Below are 27,659 nucleotides of genomic sequence, written 5' to 3'. Positions count from 1 at the left end.
TCCGATCTGTGTGCTAGTAGTTTAAACAGACAGCTCCATGCATTCAGCATGTCAACACAAGTAGTGATGAAGTCAATCTCTCCTCCACTTTGAGCCATGAGAGATTGACGTTAGATGTTAAGCTCTCTGTGTACATTTAAGGGCCTGCCGTACTTCCCTGTTCTGAGTCAATTGTAATTGTACTAAGACCCTCTTTGTGGTCCAGGTGTGACAAAACTAGTGCCTGTAGGGCCTGCCCTGTTGATAATGTGGTTAAAAGGCAGAACAGTGCTTTATTATGGACAGACTTCTTCCCCATCTTAGCTACTGTTATATCAACCTGTTTTGCACATGACAGTCTACAATCCAGGGATACTCCAAGCAGTTTCGTCACCTCAACTTGCTCAATTTTCACATTATTCATTACAATATTTAGTTGAGTTTTAGGGCTTAGTGCATGATTTCTCCCAAATACAAAGCTTTTAGATTTAGAAATATTTAGGACTAACTTATACCTTGCCACCCATTGTGAAACTAACTGCAGCTCTTTGTTAAGTGTTGCAGTTATTTCAGTTGCTGTAGTAGCTGACGTGTATAGTGTTGAGTCATCCACATACATAGACACATTGGCTTTACTCAAAGCCAGTGGCATGTCATTAGTAAATATTGAAAAAAGTAATGGGCATAGACAGCTGGCCTGGGGAATTCCTGATTCTACTTAGATTATGTTGGAGAGGCTTCCATTAACGAACATCCTCTGTGTTCTGTTAGACAGGTAACTCTTTATCCACAATATAGCTGGGGGTTTAAAGCCATAACACATATGATTTTCCAGCAGCACACTGTGATCAATAATGTCAAAAGTCTAACAAAACAGCCCCCACAATCTTTTTCTCATCAATTTCTCGAAGCCAATCATCAGTCATTTGTGTAAATGCTGTGGTTGTTAAATGTTCTTCCCTATAACCATGCTGAAAGTATGTTGTCAATTTGTTTATTGTAAAATAGAATTTCATCTGGTCAAACACAATGTATTTTCCAAAAGTTTCCTAAGGGTTGGTAACATTCCGATTGGTTGGCTACTTGAGCCCGGAAATGGGGCTTTACGATTCTTGGGTAGCGGATTTGCTTCCCTCCAGGCTTGAGGGCACACACTTTCTAGTAGGCTTCGACTGAAGATGTGGAAAATAGGAGTGGCAATATCATCCGCTATTATCCTCAGTAATTTTCCATCCAAGTTGTCAGACCCAGGTGGCTTGTTATTGTTGATAGACAACAACAATGCTTGTCTTTCATAATGTGGTCAGTTATACGTGTGTGACGCCATGACCTTAGAGAACCTTTCTATTTCTCTATTTGGTTAGGTCAGGGTGTTATTTAGGTGGGCATTCCAGTGTGTCTGTTTCTTTGTTGGCCGGGTATGGTTCCCAATCAGAGGCAGCTGTCTATCGTTGTCTCTGATTGGGAATCATACTTAGGCAGCCTTTTCCCACATGTGTTTGTGGGTAATTATTTATTTTCTGTGTGTGTTTTCTGTGCGCCACAGTTGTGTCACGTTTGGTTCCTGTTTACCTGTTTTTTTTGTGAAGATTACACTTTATTAAAGATGTGGAATTACATGCACATCTATGACAGGGAGTTTGAAGACAGTGAACGTTACAACGTGGATGTATACTGTCTGCTTTGGTGCTGGCATGTTATGCCTAAGTTTTCTACGTTTAATGAAAAAAATCATTAAAATAGTTAGCAATATCAGTGGGTTTTGTGACGAATGCTCTGATTCAATGAATGATGGAGCTTGAGTTTAACTTCATTTATCTTTGTTTCACAGTATAGTTTCTTCTTTTTATTCGGTTTAGTCACATGATTTCTCAATTTACAGTACATTTGCCAATCGGTTGTGCTGCCTGACTTATTTGCCATACCTTTTTTCTCATCCCTCTCAACCCTACATTTCCTTTAAATCCTCATCAATCCAAGGGGATTTAATAGATTTTACAGTAGTTTTCTTAACGGGCTCATTCTTATTAGTAACTGGAAAAAGACATTTCATAAATGTACAGCGTCTGGTTACTCCTCATTACACACCATAGACCAGCAACTATTCTTTACATCATCAAAGTAATAATCACTACAAAACTTATTCTATGGCCTCTTATACACTATATTAGGCCCAGCCATTGGAACTTTGGTTTTCCTAGACATGACTACTAAATTGTGGTCTCTACATCAGATGGATTTAGATTTCTGCAGCATTAGTAAAGATGTGATCAATACATGTTGATGATTTCATTACTTTGCTGTTTATCCAGATACTGTCTGTTAGCACATTCCCGCAATAATGGGATTTAGGTGAGGCAGGTGAACCTGTAGCCATATTACTTCAACAGTATTTAACATGAGATCCTCTCTAAGCTTTACAGGAATGTGGTTCTAAATATAGACTGCAACACCGCCTCAATTGGCATTTGTCTTTTCTATTGATGTTATAACCATGTATTGCTATCACTGTATCATCAAATGTATTATCTAAGTGAGTTTCAGAGATAGACAGAATATGAATGTCATCTGTTACTAGCAAGTTATTGATTTCATGAACCTTGTTTCTTAGGCTACATATGTTGAACTTTTCTAGGATGCTTGATTGTTTTTATTGCGTTACTGGGAAGCTTATCAGAAGTAGACATGTTCATGTTATTTATATTTGAGATGAAAGTGCAGGGTGAGCTGCAGACAGTGGACTTCCTACTAGGGCACATCGCCTCAGTGCTAACACTACAACTCTGGTTCATAGGCACATGGTTTCTGCATACAATAGCTCTAGGATCAACAGAGGCATTCAGGGCAGTAAAATAAGTTACTTACATTGTGTCTGCCAACACCCCTGGGATAATGTACATTTGCTGCAGCATTATGATAACTCAGAGACACAATGGTGGGGATTAACTGAGCTTGTCTTGGGCCATTGATAAGCCATTGTCTCAGGGTCCAGGAACCAAGATGATTTGGATGGACTCGTCATTCCTGTAGAGCATCTTCTGTTTCCAGAAGGTGTCAAAGTTATCTATAAAAGTGATTCCAGCAGAGCTGCAGTAATCTTTTAGCCAGGTGTGTAATTCCAGTAGACTGCTGAATCTTTCATACCGGCGGGCCTAACGATGGTAACGGACCTGAAATAATTGGAAGCTTTTTAGAATCTTTCAGTGCTACAATGTAAAGTGTTCAGTCTTACCACAGTCAACATGAGACAAACGAAAGAGAATACAGGAAAAAAAGAGAGAAAGAGGTGGAAATAAACATTTAATTAAATTGTACTGGTCACGTTTTGTAAACAATAGGTTTAGACTAACAGTGAATTGCTTACTTACGGGTCCTTTTCCAACCATGCAGAGTTAAAGATAAAGAAAATAAATGAACAAGGCTTCAGTAAACATATCGTGTGTAACCACAGATTATCAATTATATCGACCAGATACTCAAGTGGCCACTCTAACAATGAAAATAAATGTATTCAAAAGGAAGGAAGTTAGCCTTACAGTCCAGGGCTTGGCATTCAGGTAAATCTGCCAGTGGCACACCAGGCAATTAACAAGTGAAAACAACTGGCCCGAATGAGAGAACTATTGGCCTTGACCAAGATCACAGGAAAGCACGCAGAATTTCCATTGTGGGTGATTTCATGTTTCCCTTGCAGTCTGAGCAAGTACCTTTTAATATAGCCAACCTTACTGTAATTTATCATATACAATGGGGCAAAAAAGTATTTAGTCAGCCACCAATTGTGCAAGTTCTCCCACTTAAAAAGATGAGAGAGGCCTGTAATTTTCATCATAGGTACACTTCAACTATGACAGACAAAATGAGGGAAAAAAATCCGGAAAATCTCATTGTAGGAATTTTTATGAATTTATTTGCAAATTATGCTGGAAAATAAGTATTTGGTCAATAACAAAAGTCTCAATCTCAATACTTTGTTATATATTCTGTAAGTTTTCACACACGGTTGCTGGTATTTTGGACCATTCCTCCATGCACATCTCCTCTAGAGCAGTGATGTTTTGGGGCTGTTGCTGGGGAACACAGACTTTCAACTCCCTCCAAATATTTTCTATGGGGTTGAGATCTGGAGACTGGCTAGGCCACTCCAGGACCTTGAAATGCTTCTTCGTTGCCTGGGCAGTGTGTTTGGGATCATTGTCATGCTGAAAGACCCAGCCACGTTTCATCTTCAATGCCCTTGCTGATGGAAGGAGGTTTTCACTCAAAATCTCACGATGGCCCCATTCATTCTTTCCTTTACACGGATCAGTCGTCCTGGTCCCTTTGCAGAAAAACAGCCCCAAAGCATGATGTTTCCACCCCCATGCTTCACAGTAGGTGTGGTGTTCTTTGGATGTAACTCAGCATTCTTTGTCCTCCAAACACGACGAGTTTTTACAAAAAAAATATATATTTTAGTTTCATCTGACCATTCTCCCAATCTTCTTCTGGATCATCCAAATGCTCTCTAGCAAACTTCAGACGGGACTGGACATGTACTGGCTTAAGCAGGGGGACATGTCTGGCACTGGAGGATTTGAGTCCCTGGCGGCGTAGTGTGTTACTAATGGTAGGCTTTGTTACTTTGGTCCTAGCTCTCTGTAGGTCATTCACTAGGTCCCCCCGTGTGGTTCTGGGATTTTTGCTCACCGTTCTTGTGATCATTTTGACCCCACGGGGTGAGATCTTGCGTGGAGCCCCAGATCGAGGGAGATTATCAGTGGTCTTGTATGTCTTCCATTTCCTAATAATTGCTCCCACTGTTGATTTCTTCAAACCAAGCTGCTTACCTATTGCAGATTCAGTCTTTCCAGCCTGGTGCAGGTCTACAATTTTGTTTCTGGTGTCCTTTGACAGCTCTTTGGTCTTGGCCATAGTGGAGTTTGGAGTGTGACTGTTTGAGGTTGTGGACAGGTGTCTTTTATACTGATAACAAATTCAAACAGGTGCCATTAATACAGGTAACGAGTGGAGGACAGAGGAGCCTCTTAAAGAAGAAGTTACAGGTCTGTGAGAGCCAGAAATCTTGCTTGTTTGTAGGTGACCAAATACTTATTTTCCACCATAATTTGCAAATAAATTCATTAAAAATCCTACAATGTGATTTTCTGGATTTGTTTTCTAATTTTGTCTGTCATAGTTGAAGTGTACCTATGATGAAAATTACAGGCCTCTCTTATCTTTTTAAGTGGGAGAACATACACAATTGGTGGCTGACTAAATACTTTTTTGCCCCACTGTAGATGTCACTCGGAGCGGAACAGGTGAACCCAAGAGAAGACTCTGACGAGGAGACTGGGATGAGGTAACCAAGGTATGTATTGAAACACAGAGGTACGATTGAGTGCAGGCCAGGGGAAGCTCGGGCAGGGTTGCCAGAAACCAGGTGCGGAGGCTGAGGCTGGAGCGAGAGGTGTTGGGACAGGGTAAGCAGGTCTGGAGGGGAATCCAAGGGAGCATAGAGTGGGGAATCCAGGACAGAGTAGCAGGACTGACGAGAAGTCGTACTGGAGACAGGGACCAGAGTGGGCAGAACTGTAGCGGAGAGGAAAACAGAGTCAGGCAAGAGAAAACAGGCACAACAGGAACAAACGGCCAGAAACATGGACCGACTGAGCAGAGATTACGATCTGGCAGTGTGGAAGTGGCCGGACTAAGTATTTGTAGAGGCTTTGATTATGGAACAGGTTGCAGGTTGCACCATGTAGCATGCTTCTGTCTATAACGAGCTGCTCAGTATGTGTCACAGCTTTTTTTTTTTAAAGCTCTGGAGAACTGCAAAAGTGTTGCTACTCCTCTCAATAACATTGCTGCCCTGAATTTAGCAGGCGCTGTCGACAAAGATTAGTGGGGAAAAGTTGTGATGGACTAGTTTCTGCACAGGGTCCGTGTAAACCGGAGTGAGTTGACACAATGGGCCAAACAAGCATTCATTCATGTGTCCAGGTAAGAGTCTAGCTACATTTTCAGATATTATACTTTTCTAATTTGTCAGTAAGTCGTTTACATTGCAAGTTAAAGCATACTGTTCGCTAGCTAGCGAACATTAGCTTGCTTGCTTGCTAGCTAATGTTACGTGTATGATCTGTGTGGTAATATTATTTGTATCTCAAGAATCCATTTGCATTTATGTTATAGCCTAATGTTAGCTAGCTACTTAACATTTAACCTGATTGGTTAGCTTTAGCTAACTACAGATTCACAATACAGCATGTAATGCATGGTGGCTAGCTATGACAATCTGTTTGTACTGTATTTTGGGGGATTATGGTTCATTGTTTAGCTAGCTAGCTACATGTCTAAACTCCACATCGCCAGATGATTACATGAACCATCAAGTTATCCAGGTGTGTCTGGGGTTGATTACGGCTATCTATAGTATTTCATGAACATGTGAACATGTCTAGACAATAGTGACCCATCCACTTGGCTAGATGTGGCTGGGGGGTGGTTATAGCATTTATTTCACATGACCCATCAATTTAGACAAGTGTGTCTGGGTAAGCATAATTTAATAATTCTAAAATATTATACAATATTTTTATCTGGACGCTTTCTACTTGTTTAATATTGGTACCTTGGAAATATGCAAGTAACCATTTCACTGTACTGTTTACAACTTCTGTATCCTGTGCATGTGACAAATAAACATTGATTTTATTTTATATAGTGTGTGTTTACTAGAGATAATGTGATAATGTGACGAACAACATGACCTGCACCAAAATCAGATTAGGATATAGGCTTAGATCAAGTGTATTTTTACTACAACTTTTTTCTACTACTTTCACCACTTTTAGTCTTGCAATCTTTTGTTGTTTACTACACTACTTTACTCACACTGCTTAGCACATGGCCTCACATGTAAATACTTAAATAGATGGGGCTAAGGCTTAAGAGGGTGTGAACAATGCTGAATGGGTGTAGACAAAGAAGAGCTCTCCAATAGGAGTACCAAAACATTCAAGGGCCATTTGCTCAAAAGTGGGGTGACAATTTTAACAACATTCAAAGCAGAATTTCTTTCCCATTGTTCTTCAACTCCAGTGTATGATATACAATTTTTAGCTCTGAGTCTATAATTGTATCCATTGTTAAAGACACAATTTAATATATTGCTACATAGACCAAATTGAGGTGGTGGGTCACATTGATCCAACAAGGGATTTGTGTAAATAACGTTCATGTCTTGACAAGCAAGTTGATGAGCGTCTCACCTCTGCTGAGATCGGTATGGTGTGAGTACTCCTTGTGAAGGATTAAATACAAATATTATTATAATTTTTGTGTTTAGAGTTTGAAAATGTACTGGCCTAAGCGGACCGTATGAAAGCTTGATTAACAGGCCCGGTGAGCTCGGCAAATGTTGCTGGGCCAGCGGGCAGCCCTGAATGTGGAGCCCTGCAGTCTCTTTAGCTAATCCCCTCCTTGTACTCCTGTGCCATGTGCCAAAAAAAAACGGCACCTGCTGGAGAAGACAGAATTAGGGCCCAGTTTGCCCTCTCGCTGTGCCTCTTCCTCTCTGGTGTGACTCACAAATTTCAGTTAATTACAATAGCTCCCGCCCTTGGGCCAATCAGTGTAATTTTGTAAATTCCGGATCAGCAAGACGCATCATTTACCCAAGTGAAAATTGGGCCAGTGCTGTCTGAGAGAGCGCATCCGACTAACATACAGTACATACAAACACATGGATGGACAAAGACCGATCCAAAGTCCCCTCCCTGATTTCATTGTGGGAGACAAATATGGACACAAAGGAATAAATACACAGTGAATAACGCATAATAATAACAAGTAAAAATAACATGGCTATATACAGGGAGTACCAGTACCGAGTCGATCTGCAGGGGTACGAGGTAAATAAGGTGACTATGTACATATAGGTAAAGTGACTAGGCAACAGGATAGATAATAGACTGAGCTCTAGCAGCAGTGTATGTACAGCAGTAGCAGCAGAAATGTGGTGAAAATTGTGTGTGTGTGTGTGTGTGTGTGTGTGTGTGTGTGTGTGTGTGTGTGTGTGTGTGTGTGTGTGTGTGTGTTGGGGTGTCAGTGTAAGTACAATGCCTTCAGAAAGTAATTCTAGACTTATTCCACATTTTGTTGTGTTACAGCCTGAATTCAAAATTGACCAAATATTCCATCCATCTACACATTATACCCCATAATGACAAAGTGAAAACATATTTTTAGAAAGGTTTGCAAATGTATAAAAAATGTAATACAGAAATATTTTATTTACATAATATTCACATCCCTGAGTCAATACATCTTAGAATCACCTTGGCAGCGACTACAGCTGTGAGTCGTTCTGGGTAAATCACTAAGAGCTTTGCACACCTGGATTATACAATATTTGCACATTATTATTTTTGAATTATTCAAGCTCCTTGAAGTTGGTTGCTGATCATTGCTAAATACCCATTTTAAAGTCTTTCCATACATTTTCAAGCTGATTTAAGTCAAAACTGTAACTAGGCCACTCAAGAACATTCAATGTAATCTTGGTAAGCAACTCCAGTGTATATTTGTCCTTGTGTTTTAGGTGATTGTCCTGCTGAAAGGTGAATTTGTCTCCCAGTGTCTGTTGGAAAGCAGACTGAACAAAGTCTTGCAGAATTTTTGGCAAGATGATGCATGCTTTGAAATATTTGAATTCTGTACATGCTTCCTTCTTTTCACTTTGTCATTTAGGTTTGTATTGTGGAGTAAACTAAACTAAACTCTTCATTGTAAAAGTGTTTAAACACTGTTTCCCATGCTTAAACAAGGAACGATTAATGAACAATTAATGACCATGCACCTGTGGAACAGTCGTTAAGACACTAACAGCTTACAGACGGTAGGCAATTAAGGTCACAGTTATGAAAACTTAGGACACTAAAGAGGCCTTTCTACTGACTCTGAAAAACACCAAAAGAAAGATGCCCAGGGTCCCTGCTCATCTGCGTGAACGTGCCTTAGGCATGCTGCAAGGAGGCATGAGGACTGCAGATGTGGTCAGGGCAAAAAATTGCAATGTCCATACTGTGAGACGCCTAAGACAGTGCTGCAGGGAGACAGGACGGACAGCTGATTGTCCTCGCATTGGCAGACCATGTGTAACAACACCTGCACAGGATCGGTACATCCGAACATCACACCTGCGGGACAGGTACAGGATGGCAACAACAACAGCCTGAGTTACACCAGGAACCCACAATCCCTCCATCAGTGATCAGACTGTCCGCAATAGGCTGAGAGAGGCTGGACTGAGAGCTTGTAGGTCTGTTGGAAGGCAGGTCCTCACCAGACATCACCGGCAACAACGTCGCCTATGGGCACAAAAAGTGCTCTTCATTGACGAGTCGCGGTTTTGTCACACCAGGGGTGATGGTCGGATTCTGGTTTATCGTCAAAGGAATGAGCGTTACACCGAGGCCTGTACTCTGGAGCGGGATCGATTTGGAGGTGGAGGGTCCGTTATGGTCTGGGGCGGTGTGTCACAGCATCATCAGACTGAGCTTGTGGTCATTGCAGGCAATCTCAATGCTGTGCGTTACAGGGAAGACATCCTCCTCCCTCAAGTGGTACCCTTCCTGCAGGCTCATCCTGACATGACCCTCCAGCATGACAATGCCACCAGCCATACTGCTTGTTCTGTGCGTGATTTTCTGCAGACAGGAATGTCAGTGTTCTGCCATGGCCAGCGAAGAGCCTGGATCTCAATCCCATTGAGCACATCTGGGACCTGTTGGATCAGAGGGTGAGGGCTAGGGCTATTCCCCCCAGAAATATCTGGGAACTTTCAGGTTCCTTGGTAGAAGAGTGGGGTACCATCTCACAGCAAGATCTGGCAAATCTGGTGCAGTCCATGAGGAGGAGATGCAGTACTTAATTTAGCTGGTAGCCACACCAGATGCTGACTGCTACTTTTGATTTTGACCCCCCCCACTTTGTTAAAGGACACATTATTCAATTTCTGTTAGTCGAATGTCTGTGGAACTTGTTCAGTTTGTCTCACTTGTTAAATCTTATGTCAATACAAATATTTACACACGTTAAGTTTAAGTTCGCTGAAATAAACACAGTTGACAGTGAGAGGACGTTTATTTTGAGTTTTCAACGAGTAAGAATAACTTGGCTATATACACAGGGTACCAATACCGAGTCGATGTGCAGGGGTACGAGGTAATTGAGATAGATACAGTGCCTTGCGAAAGTATTCGGCCCCCTTGAACTTTGCGACCTTTTGCCACATTTCAGGCTTCAAACATAAAGATATAAAACTGTATTTTTTTGTGAAGAATCAACAACAAGCAGGACACAATCATGAAGTGGAACGACATTTATTGGATATTTCAAACTTTTTTAACAAATCAAAAACTGAAAAATTGGGCGTGCAAAATTATTCAGCCCCTTTACTTTCAGTGCAGCAAACTCTCTCCAGAAGTTCAGTGAGGATCTCTGAATGATCCAATGTTGACCTAAATGACTAATGATGATAAATACAATCCACCTGTGTGTAATCAAGTCTCCGTATAAATGCACCTGCACTGTGATAGTCTCAGAGGTCCGTTAAAAGCGCAGAGAGCATCATGAAGAACAAGGAACACACCAGGCAGGTCCGAGATACTGTTGTGAAGAAGTTTAAAGCCGGATTTGGATACAAAAAGATTTCCCAAGCTTTAAACATCCCAAGGAGCACTGTGCAAGCGATAATATTGAAATGGAAGGAGTATCAGACCACTGCAAATCTACCAAGACCTGGCCGTCCCTCTAAACTTTCAGCTCATACAAGGAGAAGACTGATCAGAGATGCAGCCAAGAGGCCCATGATCACTCTGGATGAACTGCAGAGATCTACAGCTGAGGTGGGAGACTCTGTCCATAGGACAACAATCAGTCGTATATTGCACAAATCTGGCCTTTATGGAAGAGTGGCAAGAAGAAAGCCATTTCTTAAAGATATCCATAAAAAGTGTCGGTTAAAGTTTGCCACAAGCCACTTGGGAGACACACCAAACATGTGGAAGAAGGTGCTCTGGTCAGATGAAACCAAAATTGAACTTTTTGGCAACAATGCAAAACGTTATGTTTGGCGAAAAAGAAACACAGCTCATCACCCTGAACACACCATCCCCACTGTCAAACATGGTGGTGGCAGCATCATGGTTTGGGCCTGCTTTTCTTCAGCAGGGACAGGGAAGATGGTTAAAATTGATGGGAAGATGGATGGAGCCAAATACAGGACCATTCTGGAAGAAAACCTGATGGAGTCTGCAAAAGACCTGAGACTGGGACAGAGATTTGTCTTCCAACAAGACAATGATCCAAAACATAAAGCAAAATCTACAATGGAATGGTTCAAAAATAAACATATCCAGGTGTTAGAATGGCCAAGTCAAAGTCCAGACCTGAATCCAATCGAGAATCTGTGGAAAGAACTGAAAACTGCTGTTCACAAATGCTCTCCAATAAATGTCGTTCCACTTCATGATTGTGTCCCACTTGTTGTTGATTCTTCACAAAAAAATACAGTTTTATATCTTTATGTTTGAAGCCTGAAATGTGGCAAAAGGTCGCAAAGTTCAAGGGGGCCGAATACTTTCGCAAGGCACTGTATGTACATATAGGTAGGGATAAAGTGACTAGGAAACATTGTAGATAAACAGTAACAGCAGAGTCAATGTGGATAGTCCGGGTAGCTATTGGTTATCTATTTAACTAACTATTTATCAGTCTTATGGCTTGCGGGTAGAAGCTGTTAAGGGTCCTCTAGGTTCCAGACTGGTGCATCGGTACAGCTTGCCGTGCGGTACAAGAGAGAACAGTCTATGACTTGGGTGGCTGGAGTCCATTTTTAGGGCTTTCCTCTTATACTGTCTGGTATCGAGGTCCTGGATGGCAGGGAACTCGGCCCCAGTGATGTACTGAGTCGTACACACTGCCCTCCTCTGTAGCGCCTTGCGGTCAGATGCCAAGCAGTTGCCATACCAAGCGGTGATGCATCCAGTCAATATGCTTTCAATGGTGCTGCTGCATAACTTTCGGAATATTTGAGGGCCTGTCATGCCAAATAATGTCCCCAGGACAAATAGTGTCCCCCTCTACGTCACAATGGGATTCGATAAACTGTTAGTGCCCAGTGCTATATCATCGGTGTGATTACCTAATGATTAGAATTTGAGATCATTACAGCCTAAATTATGTTCTTTTCCTCATTGCTATGCAAACAAGGCTAATTTTAACAACAAGTTAAACAAGTTGTTTAATGAAATGAAAACAATTTGAACTACATTTGGATATGATAACATTGCATCATGAAATCCGTGTCTTAAACATTGCTACGTTTCGGAACTGTCAAAGAAAACGTGTAATCTGCTTGACACATTGTAGTTACTTACCTGAAAGATCACAAAGTCAGATCATTTCCACTAAATTCATATGCAAGCCGTTTGATTCATACACTGGATTGTCTGGCTGTCATGCTATTTTAACCTACCCTACACTGAAATAGAATTTTTGATAATGAGCATCAACTTTTATATTTTTGAGATACAGGTGTCATTCCTTTTCACAGATACTTTTTTACGGCAGTCACATGACAGAAATACTTAGTAATTATTGTTTCTGGAATAGAGAGGTGGGTGTTGTGTAGATGGAAGGTTCTGCCTGTCACTTGTTCACAGCCAGCATTGTAAGGGGGACTTGAAGAGGGACACTGCGAAGTCCAGGCACTGCTGCTCTCTGTGCTGAGTGTTTGCAGTGCTAATGTTTAGTTAATCTGTGTATGTGCCCAGTATGATTTGTCTAGCAAACGCTATTAGCAGATAATGACATGACAATAGCAGTAGCTTTAGATGATGTAATGAGTTGAAGGAAGGGATGGGATGAGTGGGCAATCAGACGTCACTTGCTGACAAATTTTGTCTGCAGGGAGAGAAAGAGTTAAAGGATGAGGAGAGAGGAAAACGGCAGAATCAAGAGACCAGTGCAGCGGCTAGTTCTTCCTGTCACTTGTCCTCGACAGGTAGCCAGTCTCAGTCAGGGATTCAATAACATGGGCCTGGTTTAGTTGGAAGCCTTCTCACCACATTAAGGTACTGGCCGAAAGAAGGTTTTTAATTTATTACCCAGTTTAATTAAGGCCTTTAATCCCCCACGCCATCTTTGTGTTTGGCATGATAAGTGTAGCAATATGGTGATGACTCAATCCTGTTGTAATGGACTCCGGGACATTTCTGCCATATTACGGACACAAATCTAGAACCTTCAGATATGCAAACACCAACTAGAAACGCATGTCTAATTCCATACCAACACTGGCCTAAATTTTTGGGGGGAATTGGGCACAGAAGAATGGCAACTGAACAGATCATTTCAGTCAATTGAACGTTTTACTTGCAATGAAGACATTTACAGGCAATTCAAGCAAGTTTCAAATATTTTTACCAGCAAACAAATGGAAAAATACACAAACATTTACATGGTTGTAAACATTAATTGGAATACAAGACAGATAGATGTGCTATATACACTGCAACCAACTTCACAACCAATGTCTGCAAGAAAACACATCTCTATACAAATAAAAAGTACAACAGGTTATTAACAATAACATAACATTTACAACAAGATACAATGTAGTAAAATACCTACCGTCTTGAGGTTGGGAGCCGGCCAAGCAGTGAAAACAAGGGTGGGGAAAACAGATGACGGACGATGGACAGACAAATTCACGCACAATGACGACAAGAGACAAACTAGACACATGAAAATGCTTGCCACATCTCCTGCACCGGGCCACCTTACCTTCTCTCATGTATTTCTGAAAGAAGCAGTGGACACTGACCTCTGATATGTAGGGTGTGGACACATTGGGAGGCCTGGAATCGGGACTGGGAAATGGTGCCAGGTGCCCAGCGTGAAAACAAGAGAAAATATGTGTTTCTGATGGTATCGTGCCATGGAGGGTTCCTCACCTCTGCAGAGTGTAAGGCTGTTTGCATTAGCAAACAGCCCACAATCTGTTCCCCCTTTCTGCTGCTGGACTGCCGGCCACTCCAGTCACAGAGGTCCCTGGAAAAGATGAGGTGAGTTGTGAGAGAAACTCTGGGGTGGTGCCATGGCCACTGGAGTCAGACACCTTAACCTTAACCCAGTGGTTAGCCTTAAGATTGACTATCTGGACAAACCCCTGGGCCAGTGTTGTTACTGCTGCCACCCACCTTGCTGCATTCTGCATCTACAAAAGAGCTTGAGCATGATCAATTGTAAAATTGTCTAACCAGGAGTGTGATGAAGAATGAGCCCCCCCCCCCCCCCTGAAGGTCCTCCATCACTAGTGTCTCCTAGCCCTGTTCCTCCAGTCCGACGCAAGCCACCTGTGAGAACATTTGATGGATTAGTGCAGTGTTATGAAGGGGAGAATTGTACTTGTCAACAGTTTTTGAAAGTATAGCCTACCTAAAGCTGGTCCCCTTCTGACTCAGAGCACAGAGAATCAGACTGATCCGAACCCACTGGCTCTGGTGGATGGGATACCTCCTGGGTGGCTCGGACAGTTGACCTCAAGTTATATGGGGAGGTAAATTAAAGAGGTATGAGCTCAGCATAACTAACATTTCTTGCTTTCTCAAATGTAAACCAAAGCTTAACATACTTTGTATCACAGGCTTTACTGAAATGTAGGGTGTCAGGGCTTTCAGTGGTTGTTCATCCAACTGCAGAAGATTGTTGGCTTCCACCGAGGTAGCCATTATGAAGACAGAGAAAAAGTCAGTGTTAGGAAAACTAAAACTAGCTTCAGGTTATTTGGAAATTCAAATAGTTATTTTATATTCACCTTAACGGAAGAGGACCTCAGATAGGAGCAAAAGAGCAACGAAGTTTCCCAGGTCTCGCTATTCTTTCATCCTTCTTCCAAACCAAGTCATTCGCCCGGATGTCAAAGCCCTTGGTCCCCTTCTTGATTCTCCTCTGTTAGCTCTCCTTGTAATGAGTGCGCTGGTTGGGAAGCAAGTTCAGGGAGTGAGTGTTTTAATAATTAAAAGAAACAATGAACCGACATAAAAATCAATAACACCCGAAGAAAGAACCAAGGGAGTGACAGATATAGGGAAGATAATCAAGGAGGTGATGGAGTCCAGATGAGTGTCATGAGGTGCAGGTACGCGAGATGATGGTGACAGGTGTGCGGGATAATCAGCAGCCTGATGAACTAGAGGCCGGAGAAGGAGTATACGTGACGCTCCTTCTGATTATCCTGCGCCTTGTTGATATTCAGTCTCACCTTGATTGATAACAGAAATAAATGCAAATATAGTTCATATTATTATAAATTAATTAATCTCTTGGAGGGCCAGAAAATACATTTTTACCTGGTAAAAAACCTCCACGTCCTTCTCAGCCCGTGCCTGAAGGTGGTCCTCGAAGGCATCCACCACATCAGGTGGAGTTTCAGTGATCTGAAAGTATGTCATTCAAAAATAGCAATAGACAAACAATAACACATTAAGTCAATCACAAATTTTAATGACTGCATTATATGCAATCGTTTGATATTGTCACGAACCGGCTCAAAGCCCGTAACAAAGGGAGACAACGTGGAAATAAGGAGTAACAAAATATATATTTATTAACTAAAGCAACTAAGGAAAATATACAATGGTGTGTGTAATCAGTAATCAGTAGTGTGAGTGTTTTGCATGCATGAATGTGATAATGCAGGGTGTTGAAAGGTGCCAAAGCAAACAAACAAAAGGCCACCAACAACTACAACACGATCTACAAAGGTGTCTGCATTGAGAGAGTCTCCTCCATGAATGTGGAAGAGGTCTATTTATCCTGGCCCAGGTGTTTCCCATGAAGCTGACGACCCTCCCAACTCCGCCCACCGGCATCCTAATAAGGAAACAAGAACAAAGACAGAATACGTCAGACAGAGTGGGAGGGTCGTCACAATATAATTGTATATACAATTGCATTGTTTACCTCAGTAAACAGCTGCGGCTCCCGTCCATACAGCAGGCGATAGGGCAAGAAATTGGTGGAGGCCTGTTGTGTGCAAAGAGAATTACCTTCAGGTTGTCCTCCCACCGTTCTTGGTACCCGTCAAGAGACTTGCCCATAGCAGCCTTGAGGATCTGGTTGGTCCGTTCTTCCAAACCTGGAGGAGGGGTTAGGAAAGGGATATCTATTGACAATATAAGATGTACCATGGAAAAACAATAAAAACTCATTGTAATGTAACAAAAACAAACCGTTGGTCTGTGGATGATATGCAAAAGAGACTCAGTGCTTCCCCCCCAGTCCTCGAACATCAGTAAACAAACTTGACTATTTATATAGTTGTTGACAGAATATAGCCTATAATGTTATTACTTTGTTCCAGAGTTCACAACCTTGGTCACTCAAGATGACCTCAGGAACGCCGTGGCTATTGAAGATGTCCATCACGCCTTGGAGGTGACCTTGCCAGTCTTGTCCTTGATGGGTATCATACAACATTTAAGTCGATTTTTTTGGGGTTCCAAGCACCCTTTTTAATGGGTTACAGAAGGAAATTTAGAGTTAAGCACATTCTCTTCCTTTACTGACCTTAATGGGTATTGCCTCCACCCATTTGGTGAAGTAATCGGTCGCCGTCAGACACCAGCGGTTGCCATTCCTGGATTTCGTGAAGGGTCCGATGAGGTCCACCCCTAACATTTAAAATGTTAGAGAGAAGATTACTTTATTCTTACCCGTATCTGTGTTATACAGTAAGCAATTTTCATATTTGTAAGGATACTGACACAAACATTTGATAATATTGAACTCATTTCCTAAAAAGGTCCATATAGCATGCACAATCAATTTTGTATTTCCACTCGCTTAATTTGCAAAGAAAGGAATCTGTGAAAATCTCACCCTAAACGTTGTTTCAACGAGTCAAATCACTTCATATCTATTCCTCAAAGATCCTAAAAGGTAACAAGACTTCACTATTTCATTAGGGGTGTAGTATATCCTGTAGGATACCATATTTGGTCAGAGAGCGACACCTTCATGGCACGCCGATGAAGCTGGCGGCCATCACTTGAACGACTGTATCTTTGTCAAATAAGCACCAATCGGGGACAAACAAAGCTAGCTAGATAGCCAATGAGCTGGGCTTTACGGGACTATCCGGAAACCATGTATATGTCATGAAATGTAGCTTCTAACCTTGTACGGCAGCACGCCTTTTAATTTTGGACAAAAAATTATAAGTATATTCAGAGTTATGAAGTTATGAAAACTGGTTGTTTTGCAAATGTTGAACTGATAATATGGCTACTAATACTTGGAAAGCTAAATTAAAGTCCAAGTATACAGATTTGACGATATTCTTGAAGAAAAATGGAATATGAATTGCGAACGTCTTCTTCACGATTTGCCCAAATGTACCTGGGGACTTCACACTAAGAGTCTTGAGGATCAGTCATACTCCAAGTTATCCATCTGTAACTTTGCACATACACTGCTGCCATCTTGTGGACACTATCGGAATTACAACCAGCGTGATGGCTAAAACAGTGACCTTTCTCTTGCATTTCAAAGATGGTGGTAAAAAACACCAGTTGGTTATATCTTTGTATTTTCTTCTACCAGATCTATTGTGTTATATCCTCCTACATTCAATTCACATTTCCACAAACTTCAAAGTGTTTCCTTTCAAATGGTACCAATAATATGCCTATCCTTGATTCAGGGCCTGAGCTACAGGCAGTTAGATTTGGGGTATGTCATTTAGGCGACAATTGGAACTAAAAGGGGGCTATCCCTATTAACCTGTGGTGAGTTATTCACAATTTTCAATGAACAAATAAGGTTTTATATGTAAGATGGTTAAATAAAGAGCAAAATTATTCGTTATTATTATTATTATTATATTATTATTTGTGCCCTGGTCCTATAAGAGATATTTGTCACTTCCCACGAGCCAGGTTGTGACAAAAACTCACTCACTCATTCTTATGTTTAATAAATGTATCGTATAGTGTGTGTGTGGCAGGCTTACAATGATGGCAAAAAACAACATTTGAGAGTGTGCTGACCCTAGTACTTAGAGGGGGTACGCAGCTGGAGGTTGAATGTTTGAAGGGGTACGGGACTAAAAAAGTTTGGGAACCACGGCTCTGGAAGATAGCCAGCCATGTCAACGGTTCCCATTGGTGATGAGCGTAGTAGGATAGTCTCACTTAGATTTGCTTTTCTCGATATCTGACTTAAGACTGTACCAGGTGAGGTGAGCTTCTCGCCTCTTCCTCCTCGTGTTGATAGTCAGGATTTAAACAACTTTAGACGTGGGCTGCAGTCATTTCTGGTCTAAAGGAAGGTGAGTGTATTTCTTCACCTTGTGTTGAAGTTAAAAGTTTCAACCATTTCAAATGTGTAGCTCTCTGCCTCACGTTTCCTGGTATGTTAATTCTTAGCCAGTCCTTTTAAGCACTCTGGTTGAAAAGGACAGTTCCATCACACTGACATGCTCTTCTGACCTCACTCGGGGTGTGACTACTTAATGTGCAAAGGATATGATTAGACATTATCTCTTATGACTCCTAAAATCACATTCATATCTGAACAAAAATATGTTAATTTTTCTATCATATGCACAACATATTGGACGGAAACTTGACAGATAAAGGTGGTATCCTTTCCAAGTCACAGTATTTTGTCCATACAGTTTTTAATGACATCACAAAATGAAAAACGATATGACATTAGTTTTCTACATCTCCCCACTGACCATTCCCCACATTATTTATGTTAGAATTATTGTTCCATTATCCACTTTTGGACTTCAGAGTTTTGGGCGGGCAAAAGTCTCTGGAGACAAAGCACATTCCTTTAGCCAATACTGGAGGGTTAAGAGATAAAGTCTCCTTCTCTTGTAATTTTGAACAGGGTGTGAACGGTCGACCATCCAGCAGCTCCCCCTCTCCCCTCTGTGGGTGAGAGAGAGGCCTGGTTACTGTCACCCCTCCACCAGTCTGATCTGACCCATTCTGATCTTCACAGGGAAGTCATGATAACACCTAGTTAAGGGCAGTTGGAGTTAACATAATTGCTTACACCTATCAATTTGATTGATCAGGGTTAACTTATAAATAGATACCTCAATGTGACAGACATATAACTAAATGTATAACTAGCGACATGTAGATGACCAACTAACGTTAGCTAGAAATTAGAAATATAAATTAACTGCTTATTAACATTACCCTGAATTGTGAATTTCTCTTCCCCCTACCAATGTTGTGCATCTAGTCGAGATCAGTGGTGCCTTCATAGTACTTCGCCTGGTTGGAAGGATAAAAGAAAATGTCCTTGAGGGATGCCATTAAAGTGCAAGCTACATACAAACAGAAAGCAGCTACAATAACAGTTAGCTAGCTAGATAACGTTAGCTAAATAAAACTGTTTGGCTGAGGTAAATAAGTAGCTAGCAATGTCAATGTAAAATCAATCTAAAAACAGCTTAAATTATTTATTCCTATTTAACAATATTTTCATACATAAAAACTAATATATGGTGTTCTCTTTCCAGTCTTTTCGGTCCTCTGAAGCAGCAGGTATTCAGCAGGTTATCACCGTCAAAAACACCATCCTTGGAGAGCTATTCTGAGGTAATAATAATACCCTGATGAAGACAGCTTGTCTATTGAAATGTTGGTTATTTGGTTATTAAAATATTGCATCTATAAATTATAGCAAAAATCATTTTGCGCGAATTGAGAGTGCGCTTCTGAGGTGAAATAGAACTAGAACTGCCGGCGTCCTCCTTCCTTTGTGACCTCTACGAGGTAAAATAGAGCCAAGCAACCCAGCATAGCAACGGAAGCTTTGGTTCATTATGTAATCCGGTCAGAATTGTGCAAGTTCTAGCGAAAGCCCTAGCAACAGGAGCTTGAAATCATTGAATCCCATTGTGACGTAGAGGGGGACACTATTTGGCCAGGAACACCGTTTGGCATGACAGGTCTGTGCCATATCCTTTCAGCCTCCTGAGGGGGAAGAGGCATTGCCGTGCCCCCTTCATGACTGTGTTGGTGTGTGTGGGCCATGATAATTCATTAGTGATGTGGACATCGAGGAACTTGAAGCACTCGGCCTGCTCCACTACAGCCTTGTCGATATGGATGGATTTTATGTGTGGTATGATTGCTAGCTAACCTATTGCAGATCTGGACAAACAATCCACCTTCCACCAGTGTCACTATGGATAGAGGGCAGAATAGAGTTGAATCTATAGCAGCGTTTCCCAAACTTGGTCCTCGAGGCCCCATGTTTTTTTTTACCCTAGTTGCTGATTCAAATTTTCAAAGCTTGATGATTAGTTGATTATTTGAATACGCTGTGTAGTGCTAGGGCAAAAACCAAAAAGTGCACCCCATGGGCTCCCGAGGACCGAGTTTGGGAAATCCTAATGCATAGTAAGCTGCAGAAGAGCGTATGGCTATATGGAAGAAATTATATTGTAAATCCTGCAAAATGGGAAATGTAAACCACCAAAAAAATGCACTACCCTCCCCTCTGCCCAATAAAAAAAATCACAAAACCCTCCCCAAGACAAAAATGTTACACAACACCTGTCCCCCCCCCCCAAACTAGTAAATAGCGAACTGTCCCTTACAATGCTTATCAAGGCAAGTTACCAAAATGAAACGACTCAGGTATACGGGTACATGTAAAATGTTTAAATATGTCTGAAATCCTCCAGTGGATCAGTGGTTGTTGGTGTGAAGGAAAATGTGGGTTAACAGCCTTAATACCATCACCCACATTATCATTCAGCAGAACACTGCAGTGCTTTCTGAATGCATGTTAATCCCCATAGCATCCCATAATCACTCAGTGTCAATGAAGCTCACTTACCAGTGTTTGAGCTGTAGTGTATTCCTATGGTAGACAAACTTCTGTATTTATGAGAAAAGTCACCAGTCAACTCCAACCATAAATGCTATTGATCAAACCACAATACTGGGGTGACGTGAGAGAGACAGAGCATTTCCGGGTGTTTGGTCTCAGTGTGAATCAGTCACCTTCACAGCGTCTTCCCATGTCCCCTCTCTTAGCCCAAGTTAATGGTCAATACGGCCCTCACAACTATGGGAGGACTCGCACTGCTTCACAGTCAGCATTTGGAGCCTCTTTTACAGTCTTTGCCTCCACGGTGAGGCAGGAATCAAAGGCCATTTAAAGGAATACATGAGATGTCCTTGTGGGCCCAAAATCCTCTGACTGGAGCCCATAGCTGTGCATCACCCCTGGTATGTGTCCCTCTCTTTCTCTCGCTGTTATGAAGAGAAAATGTTTTCAGTGTTCACTGTGGAGGTTGTAAGCCAGAGATAAATTTATGCAATGGGTCAATTAGGTCCACCCCCATGTGGCTCATGGGAATTCTTACCATTCATATAGTCATGTTAGGTACATATTATTGATGGGCTGCCTCCTCAAAAATGTGTTAACCGTAAAATCGTACATAGATATCTAAACAGCGGTTACTACTGCCCATTTAGTTACATTTTCTACAGTAAATAAGAATAGTGTCTCTCTCATCAGCTAGTTGCATGATCTATTATGTGCATTTCCTGTTTAAAATTAAATTGCTAGACCTTTGCTAGACATGAGGGAACTGAACTGTAAATGCACTGTCTTCTTTTTCCCCCCCATGGTGAATAGTTTTCTGAGAGGATTAGACTGTCTTTTAGATAGATTTGCCTCCAGAGGGAATTATATAAATCCTAGGAGTCCTAGAGGTGCTATCTTTAACCTTTATTTGTATCCTGCTGATTTGACTTCTATACTGCAACTTGAGTGAAAATGCAAATCTCTCCCGTTTATCCTGTTTGTTTAGGCTTGTCATGGATGGGACAACATGCTAGATTTCATTTCTTATAACAGAGGAGATTGATTGCCAGCAGTGGCTTTGTTACAGTGCCTTAATAAAAAAATGAAAAATACATTTGCCTTTAGACGGATACGTAAGATGGGTGTATTTGTCCTTTGAATATTTTACTTATGTACCACATCTATATTCATGCACCTAGACAGCTTGACTCGGGTCTATCTATCTGGCTGTCAGAAATATCTGAATATTTACCACAAGTCCTGCTACCCAACCTGCACCATTGCACACACAAGTGAGGCGGACTCCTCCCTTTCTAAGCCTCAGACAAAAACAGACATGGTCCATCCACTCCCAGTCACAGGAGCCTTGTCCACACATCAGATTATCTTGGATAATTGGCAGCTTGGGTAGGATAGGAGGGGGGGAAAGGACAAATGCTCTAGAGCTCCGGCTGTCATCGATGTTTGAAGATGAGACGTGTCAGTTTGAATGTGCCAGTGAGACGAGTAGATTTATCCAAATTATTCATTGGCATAATGGGCTTCCTGGGCACATCTGGTGTTTGGGTTATAGATAAGATGTGCCCTGGCAATTAGGATATCAGGGCCTGCATAAAGCAATTTGAAGCAAAGCCTCAGTAGAGTAAGGACTTAGGTTGAGCTCCATATGCTGACGGTTCAAGAGATTCAAGATTACAGAGGTGAAAACTATAGTTGAAGCTTTAGCTGGAGGAAACTCTGATGTATGGCCCCTGTTCATTTTATAAATGCCTCCACCCCAGTGTGACTCTGTTCATTTTTATGAACTGCTTCACCAAATTACACTTCACCTTAAAACCTTTATTGCGCAGGCGTTCAGCTAGCGGAACCCCTCGACAACATTGCGCTGAAAAGGCAGCGCGCAAAATTCAAAAATATTTTTTTGAAATATGTAACTTTCACACATTAACAAGTCCAATACAGCAAATGAAAGATAATCTTCTTGTTAATTTACCGATCATGTCCGATTTCAAAAAGGCTTTACAGCGAAAGCACAACATATGATTATGTTAGGTCAGAGCCAAGTCACAAAAACACACAGCCATTTTTCCAGCCAAAGATAGGAGTCACAAAAAGCAGAAATATAGATAAATTAATCACTAACCTTTGATGATCTTCATCAGATGACACTCATAGGACATCATGTTACACAATACATGTATGTTTTGTTTGAGGATGTGCATATTTATATCCAAAAATCTCAGTTTACATTGGCGCGTTACGTGCAGTAATATTTTGATTCCAAAACATCCACTGATTTTGTAGATAGCCACATCAAATCCCAGAAAACCCACTCATAATAAACATTGACAAAAGATACAAGTGTTATTCACAGAATTAAAGATAGACTTGTCCTTAACCTCTAGCACTTAGCCATCCCGGATCCGGGATCGTGTATACAGCCTCAAGCTCATTACCATAACGCAACGTTAACTATTCATGAAAATCGCAAATGAAATGAAATAAATATGCTAGCTCTCAAGCTTAGCCTTTTGTTGACAACACTGTCATCTCAGATTTTCAAAATATGCTTCTCAACCATAGGAAAACAATAATTTGTGTAACAGTAGCTAGCTAGCGTAGCATTTTGCGTTAGCGTTAGCATTCAGCAGGCAACATTTTCACAAAAACCAGAAAAGCATTCAAATAAAATCATTTACCTTTGAAGAACTTCAGATGTTTTCAATTAGGAGACTCTGTTAGATAGCAAATGTTCAGTTTTTCCTGAAAGATTATTTGTTTAGGAGAAATGGCTCCGTTTGGTGCGTCACGTTTGGCTACCAAAAAAAAACGAAAATCCAGTCATCAAAACGGCGAACTTTTTTCCAAATTAACTCCATAATATCGATTGAAACATGGCAAACGTTGTTTAGAACCAATCCTCAAGGTGTTTTTCACATATCTCTTCGATTATTTATCGTTCGTGGAAGTGTGCTTTCTCTCCTGAATCCCAGGAGAAAATGCCCGCACCTGAAGATTACGCACCAATTTAGACAAAGGACACCGGGCGGACCCCTGGAAAATGTAGTCTCTTATGGCCAATCTTCCAATGATATGCCTACAAATACGTCACAATGCCGCAGACATCTTGAAGAAACGACAGAAAGAGCAGGCTCGTTCGTGGTGCATGCACAGCCATATAAGGAGACAATGGAAAACAGAGCTTCAGAAATTCTGCTCATTTCCTGTTTGAAGTTTAATCTTGGTTTCGCCTGTAACATGAGTTCTGTGGCACTCACAGATAATATCTTTGCAGTTTTGGAAACGTCAGATTGTTTTCTTTCCAAAGCTGTCAATTATATGCATAGTCGAGCATCTTTTCGTGACAAAATATTGCGCTTAAAACGGGCACGTTTTTTTATCCAATAATGAAATAGCGCCCCCATAGACTCAACTGGTTAATGCAACCGCTGTGTCAGATTTCAAAAAAACTTTACGGAAAAAGCATAATCTGAGTACGGCGCTCAGAGCCCAATCCAGCCAAAGAAATATCTGCCATGTTGGAGTCAACAGAGGTTAGAAATAACATTATAAATATTCACTTACCTTTGATGATCTTCATCATAATGCACTCCCAGGAATCCCAGTTTGACAATAAATGACTTATTTGTTCCATAAAGTCCATCATTTATGTCCAAATAGCCACTTGTTGTTAGCGTGTTCAGACCAGTAATTCATCTTCATGAGGCGCATGCACTACGTCCAGACAAAAACTTGAAAAGTTCCATTACAGGTCGTAGAAACATGTCAAACGATCTATGGAATCAATCTTTAGGATGTTTTTAACATAAAACTTCAATAATGTTCCAACCGGAGAATTCCATTGTCTGTAGAAAAGCACTGGAACGAGAGCTAACTCTGTCGGGACCGCGTGTCACGAGCCTGTCACAGTGTGTCACAGTGCCAGACCACTGACTCATTCAGCTCCCATTCTCCCCTCCTTTATAGCAGAAGCCTGGAACAAGTTTCTAAAGACGGTTGACATCTAGTGGAAGCCTTAGGAAGTGCAACTTGACCCCATAGACATTGTGTATTCGGTAGGCCATGCTTTGAAAAACTACAAAACTCAGATTTCCCACTTCCTGGTTGGATTTTTCTCAGGTATTCTCCTGCCATATGAGTTCTGTTATACTCACAGACATCATTCAAACAGTTTTAGAAACTTCAACGTGTTTTCTATCCAATACTGGGGATGAAGGATTTGGTTAAGGCAGATCTGATGAATTGTTCTAATCATTTATGAACTGAACGGGAGCGAAGAATCATGGTAAAACTGAGTCTGATGCACATTTTTTTGTTTATTTCATATAAGAAGGATAGTGAAAGCAATGGTTGAAACCGGTTCAGGGAACAGAACAGAAAACATCGAAATGATTTGAGGAGCAGAACCTGAAACAAACGTGATCTACAATGTTCTGGAACAGAATCGTTATTTTAAAAGCATGGGAACAGATTAATAACGTTATTTTACGTTCCAGGCATTTTTTTCCCAGTCCCACAAAAATCCTAACAAAGCGCCTATGCAAAGCCTTCACTTTGTCATTCATAAATGTATTCCAGCGGCTGCCTGCCAGCTGGAAATCTTTGCCAGTGTCACATGGAATGACGCTGGAGAGACAAAGCAGGTACGGGGAGTAAAATGGTTAATAAATAACGGACATGGAACGAGACAGGAACAGCGTCAGCATACAAGAAATACAATACAAGAAATACAAAGACAAAAAAACATCAATGCAGCAGTGGGGAACAGAGCAGGGATCTGACAAATATAGTGGCGGAAATAAACAGGTGATGAATGAGTCCAGTTGAGTCCCCCCCCCCCCTCCCCCCCTTGGGGCGCCAGGCCGAGACATGAGCTCTGGGCAAGCCGGTTAGGGCAAGGAAGCCCGACGAACCGGCAGGAGCGTGAGAGTCTGGTGAGCCGGCTGACTCATGGGAGCCTGACGATCCGGCTGAGGCAAGACGCCTGACGATCCGGCTGAGCCAAGATGCCTGTCGATCCCGCTGCAGAGAGGGAGCCCGATGATCCGGTGGAGATTGACATGGGATGGGAAGCCGCCGAGCCAACCGAGGCAAGGAAACCTCTTGAGCCAGCCAGGGCATGGAAGCCCGACAGGCTGGCTTAGGCACCCCCGGGTTCCATTGGCGACGGAATCCACCCCGACGTCACCAAAAAAAAAAAAAAAAAAAAAAAAAGAACCCTGGACCGGCTGGGCGAACAAGAACTGATGACCCAGCTGAGGCCCGATGTCGGATGGGCACCACCTGAGCCAACCGGGGCAAGGAAAGGCGTGGCTAAGGCGTGGAAGCCCGACGAGCTGGCCTAGGCAACCCCGGTTCCATCGGTGGCGACCCAGAGCCGATGTCTCCATACCAACCGGAACGCCAGTACTCCCTGATGCTTCGTATGTTGGCTGCTGTATTCTGTCACATGGAATGACGCTGGAGAGACGAAGCAGGTATGGGGAGTAAAACATTGAATAAATAACGGACATGGAACGAGACAGGAACAGCGTCAGCATATAAGAAAACAAAGACAAAAATAAATTGGGGAACAGAGCAAGGGAACTGACAAATATAGGGGAGGAAATAAATAGGTGATGAATGAGTCCAGTTGAGTCCAATATCGCTGATGCGCGTGACGAGAGAAGGCAGGTGTGCGTAATAGATGATAGGAGTGAGTGGTGCAGGGCAGCCTGGAGCCCTCAAGCGCGGGGGGTGGGAGTGGAAGCAGACGTGACAGTCAGTGGGAGTGCATGTATGTGTAGGCTGCCTGCTCCTCCCCTCTGAATCATAGGTTACTGTAGTCTACTGATGACATTACAAGCATGGTTCAGAAATTAGGGAGAGATGTTTAAAAGAACGAATAAAGGAATAGATAGAAATGTACAGAATGGGTACCTGGAGGAAAATGCGGGAGGGTCATGCTTTTTCAATTTCAGTCAAAGGGAAGGTTTACTATTTTTTTCCAGGGGAGGATCATTTAATTTGTAATTGAGTGTTTGAATTAGTTGCTTATTAGGGTATATATTGATGTGTGCCCTTTATCTCTAATTCTCTGCTAGGCTCACACTATCATATTTTTGTTCATTGTTCCTCTCTAATCAGGGACTGATTTAGACCTGCGACATCAGATGGGTTCAATTAATTATCAGGTCAAACAGAAAAGCAGCAGGCTCCGGACCTCGTAGGGTAAGAGTTGAATACCCCTGCTATAGGCTATTGGCTTCTGGCATTATGCGAAATGCAGTTATATTTCTAAGATAGCTGCTGGGATGGTGTAAATAAAACTAGGCTACATTACACACTGCAATGGATATTCCAACCCTGAGCCCCGGGCCTGCTGTGCTCTTGCTGATCAAAAAAAAAAAAAATGTGCTGCCTATCCAATGTCTGTGCTGTGTAGGCCTGCAGTGGCAGTTCAGGAGAGTCAAAGGATTCTTCCAAAAACCTTTTTTGATTAGGCCTAGTCCAAAAAATGCAATATCTTGCATGTGGACTAGCCTATAGCCTATGTTCTGTTCAGTTTGAGAAGGAAGGTGTGAAGATGAGAAGGAGGACCGGAGGTTAACTTTATTAGCTATTTACTACTATAATTGATTTTAATAAAAACAATGCTTTTCTTGCCTATAATGTATTTTCAGAATTCATGATCTCACAATAAGCCAGATTCTAGTAATTTACATTGTGGTGCTGAAACGTGAAGCAGCATTAGTGGCACAATCAATGGGAAATTGATA

The sequence above is a fragment of the Oncorhynchus clarkii genome, chromosome 29, assembly GCF_045791955.1.
Source record: "Oncorhynchus clarkii lewisi isolate Uvic-CL-2024 chromosome 29, UVic_Ocla_1.0, whole genome shotgun sequence".
NCBI lineage: Eukaryota > Metazoa > Chordata > Actinopteri > Salmoniformes > Salmonidae > Oncorhynchus > Oncorhynchus clarkii.
The sequence above is the reverse complement of the archived record's forward strand: the minus strand, read 5'-3'. Positions refer to the sequence as shown.